Source organism: Mus caroli, chromosome 11 (assembly GCF_900094665.2).
Source record: "Mus caroli chromosome 11, CAROLI_EIJ_v1.1, whole genome shotgun sequence".
Taxonomy (NCBI): domain Eukaryota; kingdom Metazoa; phylum Chordata; class Mammalia; order Rodentia; family Muridae; genus Mus; species Mus caroli.
The window spans coordinates 9,989,472-10,003,616 of NC_034580.1; positions in this window are offsets into that span (position 1 = coordinate 9,989,472).

A 14,145-nucleotide genomic window follows, 5' to 3' on the forward strand; every position below is an offset into this window, starting at 1 on the left:
CCAGAAGCTGAAAAGAACCCAGATGCCCCTCAACAGAGGAATGGATACAAAAAATGTGGTACATTTACACAATGGAGTACTACTCAGCTATTAAAAAGAATGAATTTATGAAATTCCTAGGCAAATGGTTGGACCTGGAGGACATCATCCTGAATGAGGTAACACAATCGCAAAAGATCTCAAATGATATGTACTCACTGATAAGTGGATATTAGCCCAGATACTTAGTATAGCGAGATATAAGATACAATTTGCAAAACACATGAAACTGAAGAAGAGCGAACACCAAAGTGAGGACACTTTGCCCCTCCTTAGAATTGGAAACAATCACCCATGGAAGGAATTACAGAGATAAAGTTTGGAGCTGAGACAAAAGGATGGACCATCTAGAGACTGCCATATCCAGGGATGCATCCCATAATTAGCCTCCAAACGTTGACACCATTGCATACACTAGCAAGCATTTGCTGAAAGGACCTTGATATAGCTGTCTCTTGTGAGACTAGGCCAGGGCCTAGCAAACACATAAGTGGATGCTCACAGTCAGCTTTTGGATGGATCACAGGGACCCCAATGGAGGAGCTAGAGAAAGTACCCAAGGAGCTAAAGGGATCTACAACCCTATAGTTAGAAGAACATTATGAACTAACCAGTACCCCAGAGCTCTTGACTCTAGCTGCATATGTATCAAAAGTTGGCCTAGTTGGCCATCACTGGAAAGAGAGGCCCATTGGATTTGCAAACTTTATATGCCCCAGTACAGGGGAACACCAGGGCCAAAAAGTGGGAGTGGGTGGGTAGGGGAGTGGGTTGGAGGGTATGGGGGACTTTTGGGATAGCATTGGAATTGTAAATGAGGAAAATACCTAATAAAAAGTAAAAAAGAAAAATAATTCTCGCAAAACAAATCCAAGAACACACCAAAATGATCATTCATCATGATCAAGTACACTTCCTCCCAGGGATGCAGGGATTGTTTAATATATGGAAATCCATCAACTGCATAAACAAACTCCACATGATCATTTCATTAGATGCTGAAAAAAAGGTTTGACAGAATTCAACATCCCTTCATGTTAAAAGTCTTGCAAAGCTCAGTAATTTAAGGTCCATATCTAAACATAGTAAAAACAATATACAACAAACAAGTATCCAACATCAAACGAAATGGAGAGAAACTTGAAGCAATCCCACTAAAATCAGGGACTAGACAAGGCTGCCCCCCCCCTCTCCCTATCTATCAATATAGTATTTGAAGTTCTAGCTAGAGCAATTAGAAAACAAAAGGAGGCCAAAGGAATACAAATTGGAAAGGAAGAAGTCAAAATATCACTATTTCAAGATGATATGATCCTATACTTTAGTGACCCCAAAAATTGCACCCTAGAACTCCTAAACCTGATAAACAACTTCAGCAAAGAGGCTGGATATAAAGTTAACTCAAACAAATCAGCAGCCTTTATATACTCAAAGGATAAACAGGCTGAGAAAGAAATTAGGGAAAGTACACCTTTCAAAATATTCACGAATAATATTATATGCCTTGGTGTGACTGTAACCAAGCCAGTGAAAGATCTGTATGACAAGAACTTCAAGTTTTTGAAGATAAAAATTGAAGATCTCAGAAGATGGAAACATCTCCCATGCTCATGGATTGACATGATTAATATAATCAAAGCGGCTATCCTGCCAAAGCAATCTACAGATTCAATGCAATCCCCATCAAAACTCAAAATCAATTCTTTATAGAGTTAGAAAGAGCAATATGCAAACTCATTTGCATAACAGAAAACTCAGGGTATCAAAAACTATTCTCAACCATAAAAGATATTCTGGGGGAATCACCATCCCTGATCTCAAGATGTGTTACAGAGCAATAGTGATTAAGGAAAAGGGATAAAAAACCAAAAACAAAAACTAAAAACCAAAAACCAAAAAACAAACAAACAAAAAAACCCACCAAACTGTAAAGTATTGGTACATAGACCTTCAGAAAGATAAGTGAAATAGAACTGAAGACCCAGAGATGAACCCAAAACCTATGGTCACTTGATCTTTGGCAGAGGAGCTAAAACCATCCAGTGGAAAATAGACAGCTTTTTTAGCACATGGTGCTTGTTCAACTGGGGGTCAGCATGTAGAAGAAAATGAATTCATTTTTATCTCCTGTACAAAGCTCAAGTACAAGTGGATCAAGGACCTCCACATAGAACCATATAGAATGAAATGTACAAGTGGATCAAGGACCTCCACATAGAACCATATAGGCAAAAGTAGCGAAAAGCCTCAAACACATGGGCACAGGGGAAAAAACAATCCTGAATAGAACTGCAATGGCTTGTGCACTAAGATCAAGAATTGACAGACAAATGGAATGTCATAAAATTGCAAAGCTTCTGTAAGGCAAAGGACACTGTGAATAGGAAAAAACAGTAACCAACAGATTGGGAAAAGACATTTATCAACCCTATATCTGATAAAGGGCTAATATCCAATATATAAAAAGAACACAAAAAGTTAGACTCCAAACAATGAGATAACCCTGATTTAAAAAACGGGGTACAGAGTTAAACAAAGAATTTTCAACCAAGGAATTTCACATGGTAGAGAAGCACATAAAGAGGTGTTCAACATCCTTAGTCATCAGGGAAATGCAAGTCAAACAACCATGAGATTCCACCTCACACCAGTCAGAATGGCTAAGACCCAAAACTCAGGTGGCAGCAGATGCTGGTGAGGATGTGGAGAAAGGAACATTCCTTCTGTGTTTGTGGGGTTGCAAGCTGGTACAATGACTCTGGAAATCAGTCTGGCAGATTTTTAGATAATTTGACATAGTACTACCTGAGGACCCAGGTATACCACTCCTGGGCATATACCCAAAAGATTCCCCAACATATATCAAAGACACATGCTCCACTATGTTCATAGCAGCCTTACTTCTATTAGCCAGAGCTGGAAAGAACCCAGATGTACTTCAACAGAGGAATAGATACAGAAAATGTGGTACGTTTATTCAATGGAGTACAACACACCTATTAAAAACAATGAATTTTCATTAAATTCCAAAATTCTTTAATTTTTTTTCCTAGGCAAATATATGGAACTAGAAAATATCATCTTGTGTGAGATAACCCAATCCAAAAAGAGAACACATGTTATGCACTCACTTATATGAGGATATTAGCCCCAAATCTCCAAATACTCAAGTTAAAATTCACAGACAACATGAAACTAAAGAAGGAATACCACAGTGTGGGTACTACAGCCCTTCTTAGAAGGAAAACAAAATACTCACACTCGCAACTATGGTGATAAAGTATACATCAGAGACTTAAGGAAAGGTCATCCAGAGACTGTCCCACTTGGGGATTCATTCCATATACAGTTACCAAACCCAGACACTAGGGTGGATCCTAAGAAGTGTACGCTGACAGAAGCATGATATAGCTGTCTCCTTAGAGGCCCTGCCAGAGCCTTACAAATACAGAGGCAAATGTTCACAGCCAACCATTGTACTGATTACAGGGTCCCAAAAGAGGAGCCAGAGAAAGGACTAAAGGAGGTGAAGGAGTTTGCAACCCCATCGAAAGAACAACAATATCAACCAACCAGAAGCCCCAGAACTCCCAGGGACTAAGCTATTAATCAAGAGTACACATGACTCCAGCTGCATATGTAGAAGATGATGGCCTTGTCAGGCATCAGTGGGAGGAGAGGCCTTTCATCCTATGAAGGCTCAATAAATGCCCCAGTGTAGGGGAATCAAGAGCAGTGAGATGGGAATGGGTGGATAAGTGAAGGAACTCTCTCATAGAAGCAGAGGGAGAGAGGATAGGATAGGGTGTTTCCTGAAGGGGAAAACCAGGAAAAATCAAAAATTTGAAATGTAAATAAATAAAATATCCAATAAAAAACAATGAATTTATGAAATTCTTAGGCAAATGGATGGAACTAGAAAAAAAATCATACTGAATGAGGTAACCCAATCACAAAAGAACACACATGGTATGCACTCACTGATATATGAATATTAGCTCAAAGGCTCCAAAGACTCAAGACACAATTCACAGACCACATGAATCTCAGGAAGAAGGCAGACCAAAGTATGGGTACTCCTGTCCTTCTTAGAAAGGGGAACAAAACATTCAGGAGAGCAAATATGGAGACAATGTGTAGAACAGAGACTAAAGGAATGGCCATCCAGAGACTGCCCCACCTGGAATTCCATTCTGTATACAGTCACAAATCCCAATCACTATTGTGAATGCCAAGAAGTGCTTAGTGAAGGGAGTCTGATATAGCTGTCTCCTGAGAGATTTTGTCAGAGCCTGACAAATACAGAAGTGTTTGTGCACAGTGAGCAATTGTGCTGAGCACAGGGTCCGCAATGGAGGAGTCAGAGAAAGGATTGAAGGAGCTGAAGGAGTTTACAACCCCATAGGAAGAACAACAACATCAACCAACCAGACACCCTCCAGAACTCCCAGGGACTAAACCGCCAACCAGGGAGTGCACATAGAGGTACCCATGGTCCCAGATACATGTTAGCAGAGGAAGGCCTTATCAGGTATCAATGGGAGGGGAGGTCCTTGGTCCTTTGAAGGCTTTATGGATGCCCCAGCATAGGGGAATTTGAGGGTGGGGAGGAGGAAGTGGGTGGGTGGGTGAGTATCCTCATAGAAGCAGGGGGAGGGCATAATGGATAGGGGGTTTCTGGGTTTGGGGGGCACTGGGAAAGGGGATAACATTTGAAATGTAAATAAAGAAAATACCCAATTTAAAAAAAGGAAAAAAATACACAAAGGAGATTTTCCTTGGTTATGGTATCTGTTCATAGCAGTAAAACAGTAAAATAGAGAGTTTTATTCATGTCTTTTCATGGCAGTATTTAAATCAGATCCCCAGAAAACCTAAGATATCACTAAAGGTTGGATGGCCTTATACTTAATGGAGGGTACAAGCTGAAGCCATCTGCCTTCTATTTGATTAGAATAAATATCTGAACACTCTCTTGAACAATGGTGTTACAGAAACATTACTGACATCTCAAATGTCATAGGTTACTTTTCCCAAACTGGTGGTCTTATTCAATTACTAGGTTGCTTTTTAATTCGTGCTAAACTGGTCAAACTTATATGACAGCAAAAAAGGAATAATGAATTATCATTGGCTCAGGGAACATGGAGTTAAAAAGCCAGGTTTCAGGCATATCCTCAGCTGGTCCTATGATCTGGGCTATAGACACTCAAGCACTTGCAAAGACAGTCAGCCTATGGATTGGGCCAAACTTCAGCTTCCTTGGACACTGTTATCTTCTATTGACCTTCTATGCCATCAAACCCTTCTATCAAATCACTCAGAGACTGAAACTCCACACATAGCCAATATTTTTATTTAAAACATTAGCCAACCATCCAATCAACCAACCAACCAGACAAAAACCTTCACTTTCACAGCACAGTAGTTCCTAACAAATGACATGTATTCTTATATGATTTATTGATTTATGTGGACCTAGAAATCACTCCAAGGAAGTCAGCTGGAATTCCTTAAGGTTCTGACATGAACCTTAAAGAACTGTGTGATTTATTTATTCCAATTGAGAGAAAAGTGATATTGAAAGCTGTACATAGAACCATGGCCAGGTCCTGGGATAAACTGAGACTCTGGTAACCTGTATATTGAGCACAATACACAGCTCCGCATATCACATAGTCCTCACATGTCAGTCAGTAATATTCCCCAGAAATTCTTCATAAAAACAATAAATTACCAATATTTCTCTTTTGGAATTCACCTGGAATCTCTAGGTCCTCATAGATTAACTGTGGCCACAGAATCATGCTCCCCTCAATTCTCTCTCAAATCTACAGCTGTCACCATGATGTTTTTACAGCCTCCCTGTAAAAGTAGCCACACTCTCGATATACTTTCATGTGATGAATCAGAGCAGAATGCCCTGGATTCAATTTAGTAGCCCAGTCAGTGAGTTTCTAAAAACAATTTATTTCCTTGCTGTGACATTTGCTTTTGTGTCATAAATTGAAGGAGTGCTGTATAAGAAGGCTTGGCTACAGAAGTTTAAATAATGGATTCTAATCAGTGTTCATGAGAGATTACCATCATGCCACAAACTCCAAGTTGTCAAGAAATGAGAATAGGCAAACATATGGTTACGGAATGATAAAATTAAAAAATATATATATCCAGGATAATTTTATGCACAGCTCAATGACAAATACCCTATCACTTGCATTGTTTATTATAACTAAATAATGTTGTAAATAACAAGGGTCATAAGTGAGGGGTGGAACAGATCCATCCAGTTGGCTTATACAGGGTCTAAAATAGCATTCTCAAAGGAGTCTGATTTTCTTTGAGAATATAGGAAATTGCCCAGGTTTTCTCTTTGTTTGTATCTGTCAATGAAATGAGGAAAACAGGACTAATGTGACATTTCCTGTTGGTTGCCCACGTGTCCTTCCCTCACTTCCTACTCTGCTTACCTGGAGAGGCTTGTCGGAAAGAACTGAGCTGCTTGTTCTTCCTCAGCTCCTGATGAGCCCTGTCAAGAACTCAGAGAGAAAACAGACTGATTTCAAAATGTTTACCACTGGAAATTCATTTGGACTTAAATAAATTAATCCCCTTCATTAAGGCCCCCATTATTCTTACTGATATGGTTAATTACACTTGAATCTATTCTCTACTATTTCTCAGAGAGAAGAGCCAGAGGAGAAACATTAGTGTATATATGTATTATATAATATAAAGCTGAATATATCATGATGTAGGATTAATATTTAATTAGGTATGTTCATATTAACAGATATATATGATGTGCTATATATGCACATTGTTTGTTCATGTTATACTCTTTATATGTAATATTATGTGTAATGTTATATTAATTAATAATCCAAATTGTATAATATATACTGTCTTAGGGTTTCTAATCCTGCACAAACATCATGACCAAGAGCAAGTTGGGGAGGAAAGGGTTTATTCAGCTGACAATTCCATACTGCTGTTCATCACCAGAGAAGTCAGGACTGAAACTCAAACAAGTTAAGGAAGCAGGAGCTGATGAAGAGGCCATGGAGGGATGTTCTTTACTGGCTTGCTTCCCCTGGCTTGCTCAGCCTGCTCTCTTATAGAACCAAGACTACCAGCCCAGAGATGGTCTGGCCCACAAGGGGCCTTTCACGCTTGATCACTAATTGAGAAAATGCTTTAAAGTTGGATCTCATAGAGTCATTTCCTCAACTGAAGCTACTTTTTTTTTCTGTGATAACTCCAGCTGTATCAAGGTGACACAAAACTAGCCAGTACAATTGACCCCTTGTCAACTTGACACAAAAACACACCACTAGTAAGCCTCAACCCTTAATTTCTTATTCATCCCCAAGGTATAAACAACTTTAAACACCCCACAATCTTTACATATTCTTAAAATTTCAATCTCTTTAAAATATCCAAAGTCTTTTTACAATTAAAAGTCTCTTAACTGTGGGCTCCACTAAAATAGTTTCTTCCTTCAAGAGGGAAAATATCAGGGCACAGTCACAATCAAAAGCAAAAATCAACCTCCAACTATCCAATGTCTGGGGTCCAACTCACAATCTTCTGGGCTCCTCTTGGGTCACTTCTCCAGCCATGCCCTTTGTAGCACACACAGCGTCCTCTAGGCTCCAGATGCCTGTACTCCCCTGCTGCTGCTCTTGATGGTCATCTCATGGTACTGGCATTTCTAAAACACTGCATGACCCCTTCAGTCCTGGGCCATCAATAGCAACTGAGGTTGCACATACACCAATGGCCTTCCATGGCCTCTCACTGTGCCGAGTCTCAGCTACTCTGTGTGTCCCCTTCATGCCTTCAAAACCAGTACCATCTGGGTGACCGTTATACATCACCAAGTCGCGCTGCAGCAGGAGTACAACCTTGGCTATCTCTGGAACACAGGCACTTTGTGCTTTTGGAAAACACTTCCCAGAAGATGTCACCNCAATGATGCTGGTCTNTTCTTAATCACCGCTAATTTCTTAGCTCCAGCTAACCAGCATTAATAGTCCCAGTAATGCCAAGGTTTTGCTTTAGTAGTTCTGGTATCTTGTTAATTACAGCTGATTTTTCAGCCCCAGCTAACCAGAACCACAGAATCTTCACAATCCAAAATAACAATGACCCTGCAAAGAGTCTTTAATTTTCCCTCTGAAATTTCACAAGCCAGGTCACCATCTTCTGCACTGTTTTCAACATTATCTTCCGACCTCCTACACAACATCTCACAGAGTTCTTAACAGCAAATGGATCTTCTGGCCCAAAGTTCCAAAGTCCTTCCACAGTCCTCCCCAAAACCTGGTCAGGTTGTCACAGGAATACCCCAATATGCTGGTACCAATTTGTCTTTGTCAGGGTTTCTATTCTTGCACAAACATCATGACCAAGAAGCAAGTTGAGGAGCAAGGGTTTATTCAGCTAACAATTCCATACTGCTGTTTATTACCAAGGAAATCAGGACTGGAACTCAAACAGGTCAGGAAGCAGGAGCTGATGCAGAGGCCATAGAGGGATGTTCTTTACTGGCTTGCTTCCCCTGGCTTGCTCAGCCTGCTCTCTTATAGAACCAAGACAACTAGCCCAGAGATGGTCTGGCCCACAAGGGGCCTTTCCCCCTTGATCACTAATTGAGAAAATGCCTTACAGTTGGTTCTCGTGGAGTCATTTTCTCAACTGAAGCTCCTTTATTCTGTGATAACTCCAGCTGTGTCAAGTTGACACAAAACTAGCCAATACATATACACATGTAGATGTATATGTATAAGCACATATACACACCATATGACATATTATATATTATGTAAATGTATCCAATCCATGTATATGGATCTCTATATAGTGACATTATATAGTCTTTAAGTATTTATTTGCAACTATGGATAATTCACATATTATAATTTTATGATATATTCTATGTAGAAAATATATAATGCTGACTATAGAAAGATAGGAAAAAAGAAATGGAGAAAAGAAATAACTTTGTATTTTCATTATCTGAGCTCTGCAGTCCAGCTGGATACCAGGAAGAGATTGGTGCTCCCATCTCAAGCTTGAAGTTGCACAAAAGCAAAATTCCTTCTTCACTGGGGACCCCAATCTTTACTCCTAAGTCTTCTGACTCTCACCATTCTGCCCTGCCCCCTCTCTAGGAAAATATGATTATACTTGATTATAATAGTGCTACTTTTTTTCTTGAGTTTTATAGACTACGTCATTGGTCACTTATTGGTTCGCTGTAGTATACCTTTTTTAAGGAGTGATGGTATATGTAAACATTCTTCCAATGATCTGTATTCCCAAATATTATTTAGCTTTTAATACAATAACTAATATCAGAAGAGAGTCCAGGTTATGGTCACTTATAATTTGAGAAAATAAAATAATTGGATAGTGTTCCTTGATGAGAACTCTCATTGCCTTTGTAAAAGCCCAGAATATGCTGCAGGTCAGGGCCAAGGCAATATATCTGTGAACCTGTGATACAGCATCTGAGGGAAGAACATACAAGAACAGAAAGCATCTCAAGCTGAGGGCACAACAGTCAGCCTTGAAACCATTTATAAGGCACCTTCTTTCTTTAAAATATTATTTCCAAGTTACATAAAATGTGTGTATGCTGGTTAGTTTTGTCAACTCAACCTAAACGATAGCTATCTTTGAAAAAGTAATCACAATTCATGAATTTTCTCTCTTAGGCTGGTCTGTGAGCGTGTCTAGGGGCATTTGCTTCTTTAATTATCTATGTAGGAGTGCCCAGCACAATATAGGTGATATCACCCTGCGCAGGTCCTGGTTTTGAACAGTGTAAGGAAGCAAATTGAGACGTTCATCAGGAACAGGAGAGTAACCACTGTTCCTCTGTGTCATGTGTTTCAATTCCTGCCCTCAGGTTCCTGTCCTGAGCCCCTTCCTTGCTTTCCTTCAACCATGGACTATTATTTGGAAGTAGAATATGAAATAAAGCCTTTCCTCACCAATTTGATTTTGATCAGTGTTTTATCACTGCAACAGATAGCAACTGAGGACAGACAGTATAAGCACCTACTTATACTAAACAGCTAGGGACAAACTGAGCAAAATTACTCAGCAAATCTAGCAGAGAAAATCCTTTAGCAACAGGACTTGTTTCAATTCGTCAGACAGTGGGATGCCATCCAAGCTCACTTATGTTGAGACCACTGCATTAGAAATCTCTGAACTAGGAGAACCTACACCAGAACACCTGCACCTGTGTCTGAGCCCCTACATCGTCTGCATAAAAAGATGAAGCCAAGCAAAAAATACAAGCCTCTCAGAGAGAGCCAAGTACAACTGCAATGAAAGTACAAGGATTTTTCTACCTCTCTGGCACTTAACAACATCTCTGCTTTGTGTGCAGATGTGATCCTAAGTATACTACCTCCTGTCACCCAGTAAATAGCAAATCTCCTGTAAAAAGGATTGGCGGGTCCTGGGTGCATTAGATCTTCCCATCTCTCATAACCTCTGCAAAGAAAAACAAAGGTGAATGTGAGTGTTGATATGATGAAAGTGAAGAGCTATTTTATTCTTAATATGTAATTTAATGGTTTGTCAGGATCCGAGAACATAATTTAGTTGATGAGACCTAGACTTCAAAATGCATTGCAAAAACAAATCATAAATCATAGAATAGCAGAAAGAATTGATTAACCTATCTGCTTTTGAAAATAGCAGGTAAACTCCTTTCAAAGATGTCTGTAAAATCTCAATGGAAAAAAAAAAAAAACAAATTGAAGAATGCATTGTGTTCTCTTACTACTTTTAATAACGAAACCTTCCTTCCTGACTTTTGGCAAAACATGAGGAGACATGCAAGGGAAATATTGATACACAGAAAGGGTTGCTGAAGTTTCTTCTCTGTTTGAACTAGCCTAAGAAGGGTGTGGCACAGGGGGTGCTTCTGCTGTTGTTTTATAGAAAGACCACCTGATTGTTTTCAGGTTCTTGTAATTTTCTGTGGCCAGTGAGATGCATTCTCTGCTTACCATAAAAGCCCTATGAAACTCTATATCCTGAATCCTAAAACAGGTCGATGTAACCTAATCATGTGTTTATACAACATCATTGAAAACCTAAATACAACTTTACAATGTCTTTCTTAATGTTTATGGTTATGGAAGTACGGACTGTGTAATAATACTATAGATAGAAGATAGTACTATTAGATCAGTTAAGCTATGTAAGGCCTGTCTGCTCAGAATCTACATTGCCTCTCTGTGCAACATGTGTTCCTTCAGGATAAAGAGTGAACTCTTCCTGGAATGTGAGCTTTAATAACCTGTAATTATAAGGTAGATATGAAATTTTTCATAGGATCAATTTTTATACAGAAATGGCTGAGGTTAATGTAATGTACTTAGGTTTTGTGGTTGGCTTTAAGGGAAAGAGTTTTGTTTTCTATGATCTACAGTGGAATATAGAGTCGAGATTCTATGGCTTGCTGTAAGGGAGAATGAGAGAGATTCTCTGAATCTGAGGCTGCTTTGGAGTCTTTATTTGGAGTATTATTTTCTGAGCTTTAACATCAGAATTAATTCATAAGAAATGTCACTTGGGTTATTTTGAATATGCCGGTAATAAACCATACACTTTAATTAAAAAACTATGAAGATTGTGCTTTAGGAATATACAACTTCTACAAGGTGCTACAGCTGCTGACTCTCATCTCAGAATGAGGAACTTAGAATTTTAAACCAAAGAAGGTCTTCTTTTCTGGATCTATTTGCTTATAGTTATTTTATAAAGTGTGGATATCCAACAGTGAACAAAGCAAGTATGAATATTAGAAGTGTTGATAAAAATAACTCAGGAACAGTCTATCTTCTTAAAAATTCACACTGCATTAACGATATAAATTTAGCCACTATGTTGCAGCATTATTGTTACTCATACTCTACTGTGAATATTGACAAATGGTCTCACCCTAGGCACCATGTTTAATGATGAAGGGTGTATTCTCAAGATACACTCTATAAATCCTCTCCATGGCTGTCAAATGCTGTTAAAATAATGCTACATTCAATCAGAGAAATCTGACACCAGAAAATAAGAGCTGTGGCCTTCATTCATAAGACAACACTGAACAAGGAAGGCATGTTTCTCTGCAATGTGGAAAGATGCATGACATCAAACGGCAATATTGAAGAAGGAAAGGCTGTGCTGGGCCATGGGAAGCAGGGAAAACACAGCAGGGACAAGTGCTGGGATTACAAATGGCCTTTGTGGCAGCATTGTCATTGTCTTGACTGTCTGGGGAAACAAACTCACCAACTAGGTTGTTAGCAAAGATGATTCCCACTATGTTGTCATGTGTCCCTCTAGGAAGAACATCACAGCTCAATCCATTACACAGTATGGGTTTGTTTCTTCTCATTGTGGGAGCTTCTGTCAAATTTACAGTCATTGAGCTTCTAAACTACAGATCGTATTATTAAAGGGTAGAAGAATTGAGGATCAGTTCCTTCCCTGCTCCTAATTTGAGGTTTTATAGCATTGTTTATGCTATAATATATAATCAGTTAAGAATTCTCCCATAAAATGTTGAGAAGGCTTTAATTTTTACCCATTTATCAAGTGTCATGTATTTATAAAAGGCTATATTTAGTGTAAAATCTCCTCAGGCTCTGTTCAACAAACATATCAGTGGAGAGAAGCAAATGTATTAGAAAACCCATGGAACCATGAGCACTGTCCAGGAGAGCACTCCTAAGGCAGAAGCAAACTGTTTCTGGTTTGCAGGTATTTTAATGTCCTTATGGGCCAGTGCAACTGTTTCAGTCCATTTAATAGGAATGTGGATGAGAGTGAAATGGCTTGCTGCTGTATGCCACATGCCAGAAAGCATCACCCTAAAGAGAACTACCACTGCACAGCATGTGGGGCAATGCCAGGTTCAGGTGACTAGATTTAGTGAAAGCCAAGAGGAAAGCAGGAGACAGCCTTCCCAGCTCTCACCATATGACTCTGCCTAGTGCTTCCCTCACTCTAGTGTGTCTCCCTCCATGCTGCTTCTCTCTACCTGCTTCTTTTCTCTCCCTATGTCCTTTTTTCTTCTTAGTGCCTTCCCTCCATCCTGCTTCTCCCTCTCTCCTGCCTCTCCCTCCTTCCTGTTTCTTGTTTCCTGCTGCTTCTCCCATCCTGCTGCTTCTCCCATCCTGTTGCTTCTCTCATCCTGCTGCTTCTCCCATCCTGCTGCTTCTCCCATCCTGCTGCTTCTCTCACCCTGCTGCTTCTCCCTGCTGCTTCTCATTCTCTACTACTTCTTCCTTCCTCCTGCTTATCCCTCCCTTCTGCTTCTCACAGGAGGCCTCCTGCACTTCCTCACCAGGGCCATTTAATTCTCCCATCCCTTTTGTGTTGTACACCAAAACCAATAGTTACTAGTTTCTCCCATTCCAGTTGTAATGCTGTGGGAACTAAAAAGTGACAGGGGAAGAGGGGGGAGGAGGGATAGCCCATGTCTGGCCAGAGTTCCTCCTATGCTCTGGGCAGGCTGAGAGGGCTGCCAGATGCTTTCCACTTGGTCCCGGGTAGGCATCTAAGCCATGGTCTCCACTTGACAGGAGGTGGACAAGGGGCAGCCTCCCACTGGGGGCCCCTGAGTGGCACCCTGTAGCACCAGGTTTAAGGGAGAGAGGGCTGAGGGAGAGAGGTTCCCACAGAGGTGAGAGTCTGCACAGAGGGCCTTGTCTGGAGCATAAGAAGGCCTTCCATTGGGAGATTAGAAACACTCATTAGCTTCTGGCTATTATAAATAAGGCTGCTATGAACATAGCGGAGCATGTGTCCTTCTTACTTGTTGGAACATCATCTGGATATATGCCCAGGAGAGGTATTGTGGGATCGTCTGGTAGTATTATGTCCAATTTTCTGAGGCACTGCCAGACTGATTTCCAGAGTGGTTGTACAAGCTTGCACTCCCGCCAAAATTGGAGGAGTGTTCCTTTCTCCACATCCTCGACAGCATCTGCTGTCACCTGAGTTTTTTATCTTAGCCATTCTGACTGGTGTGAGGTGGAATCTCAGGGTTGTTTTGATTTGCATTTCCCTGATGATTAA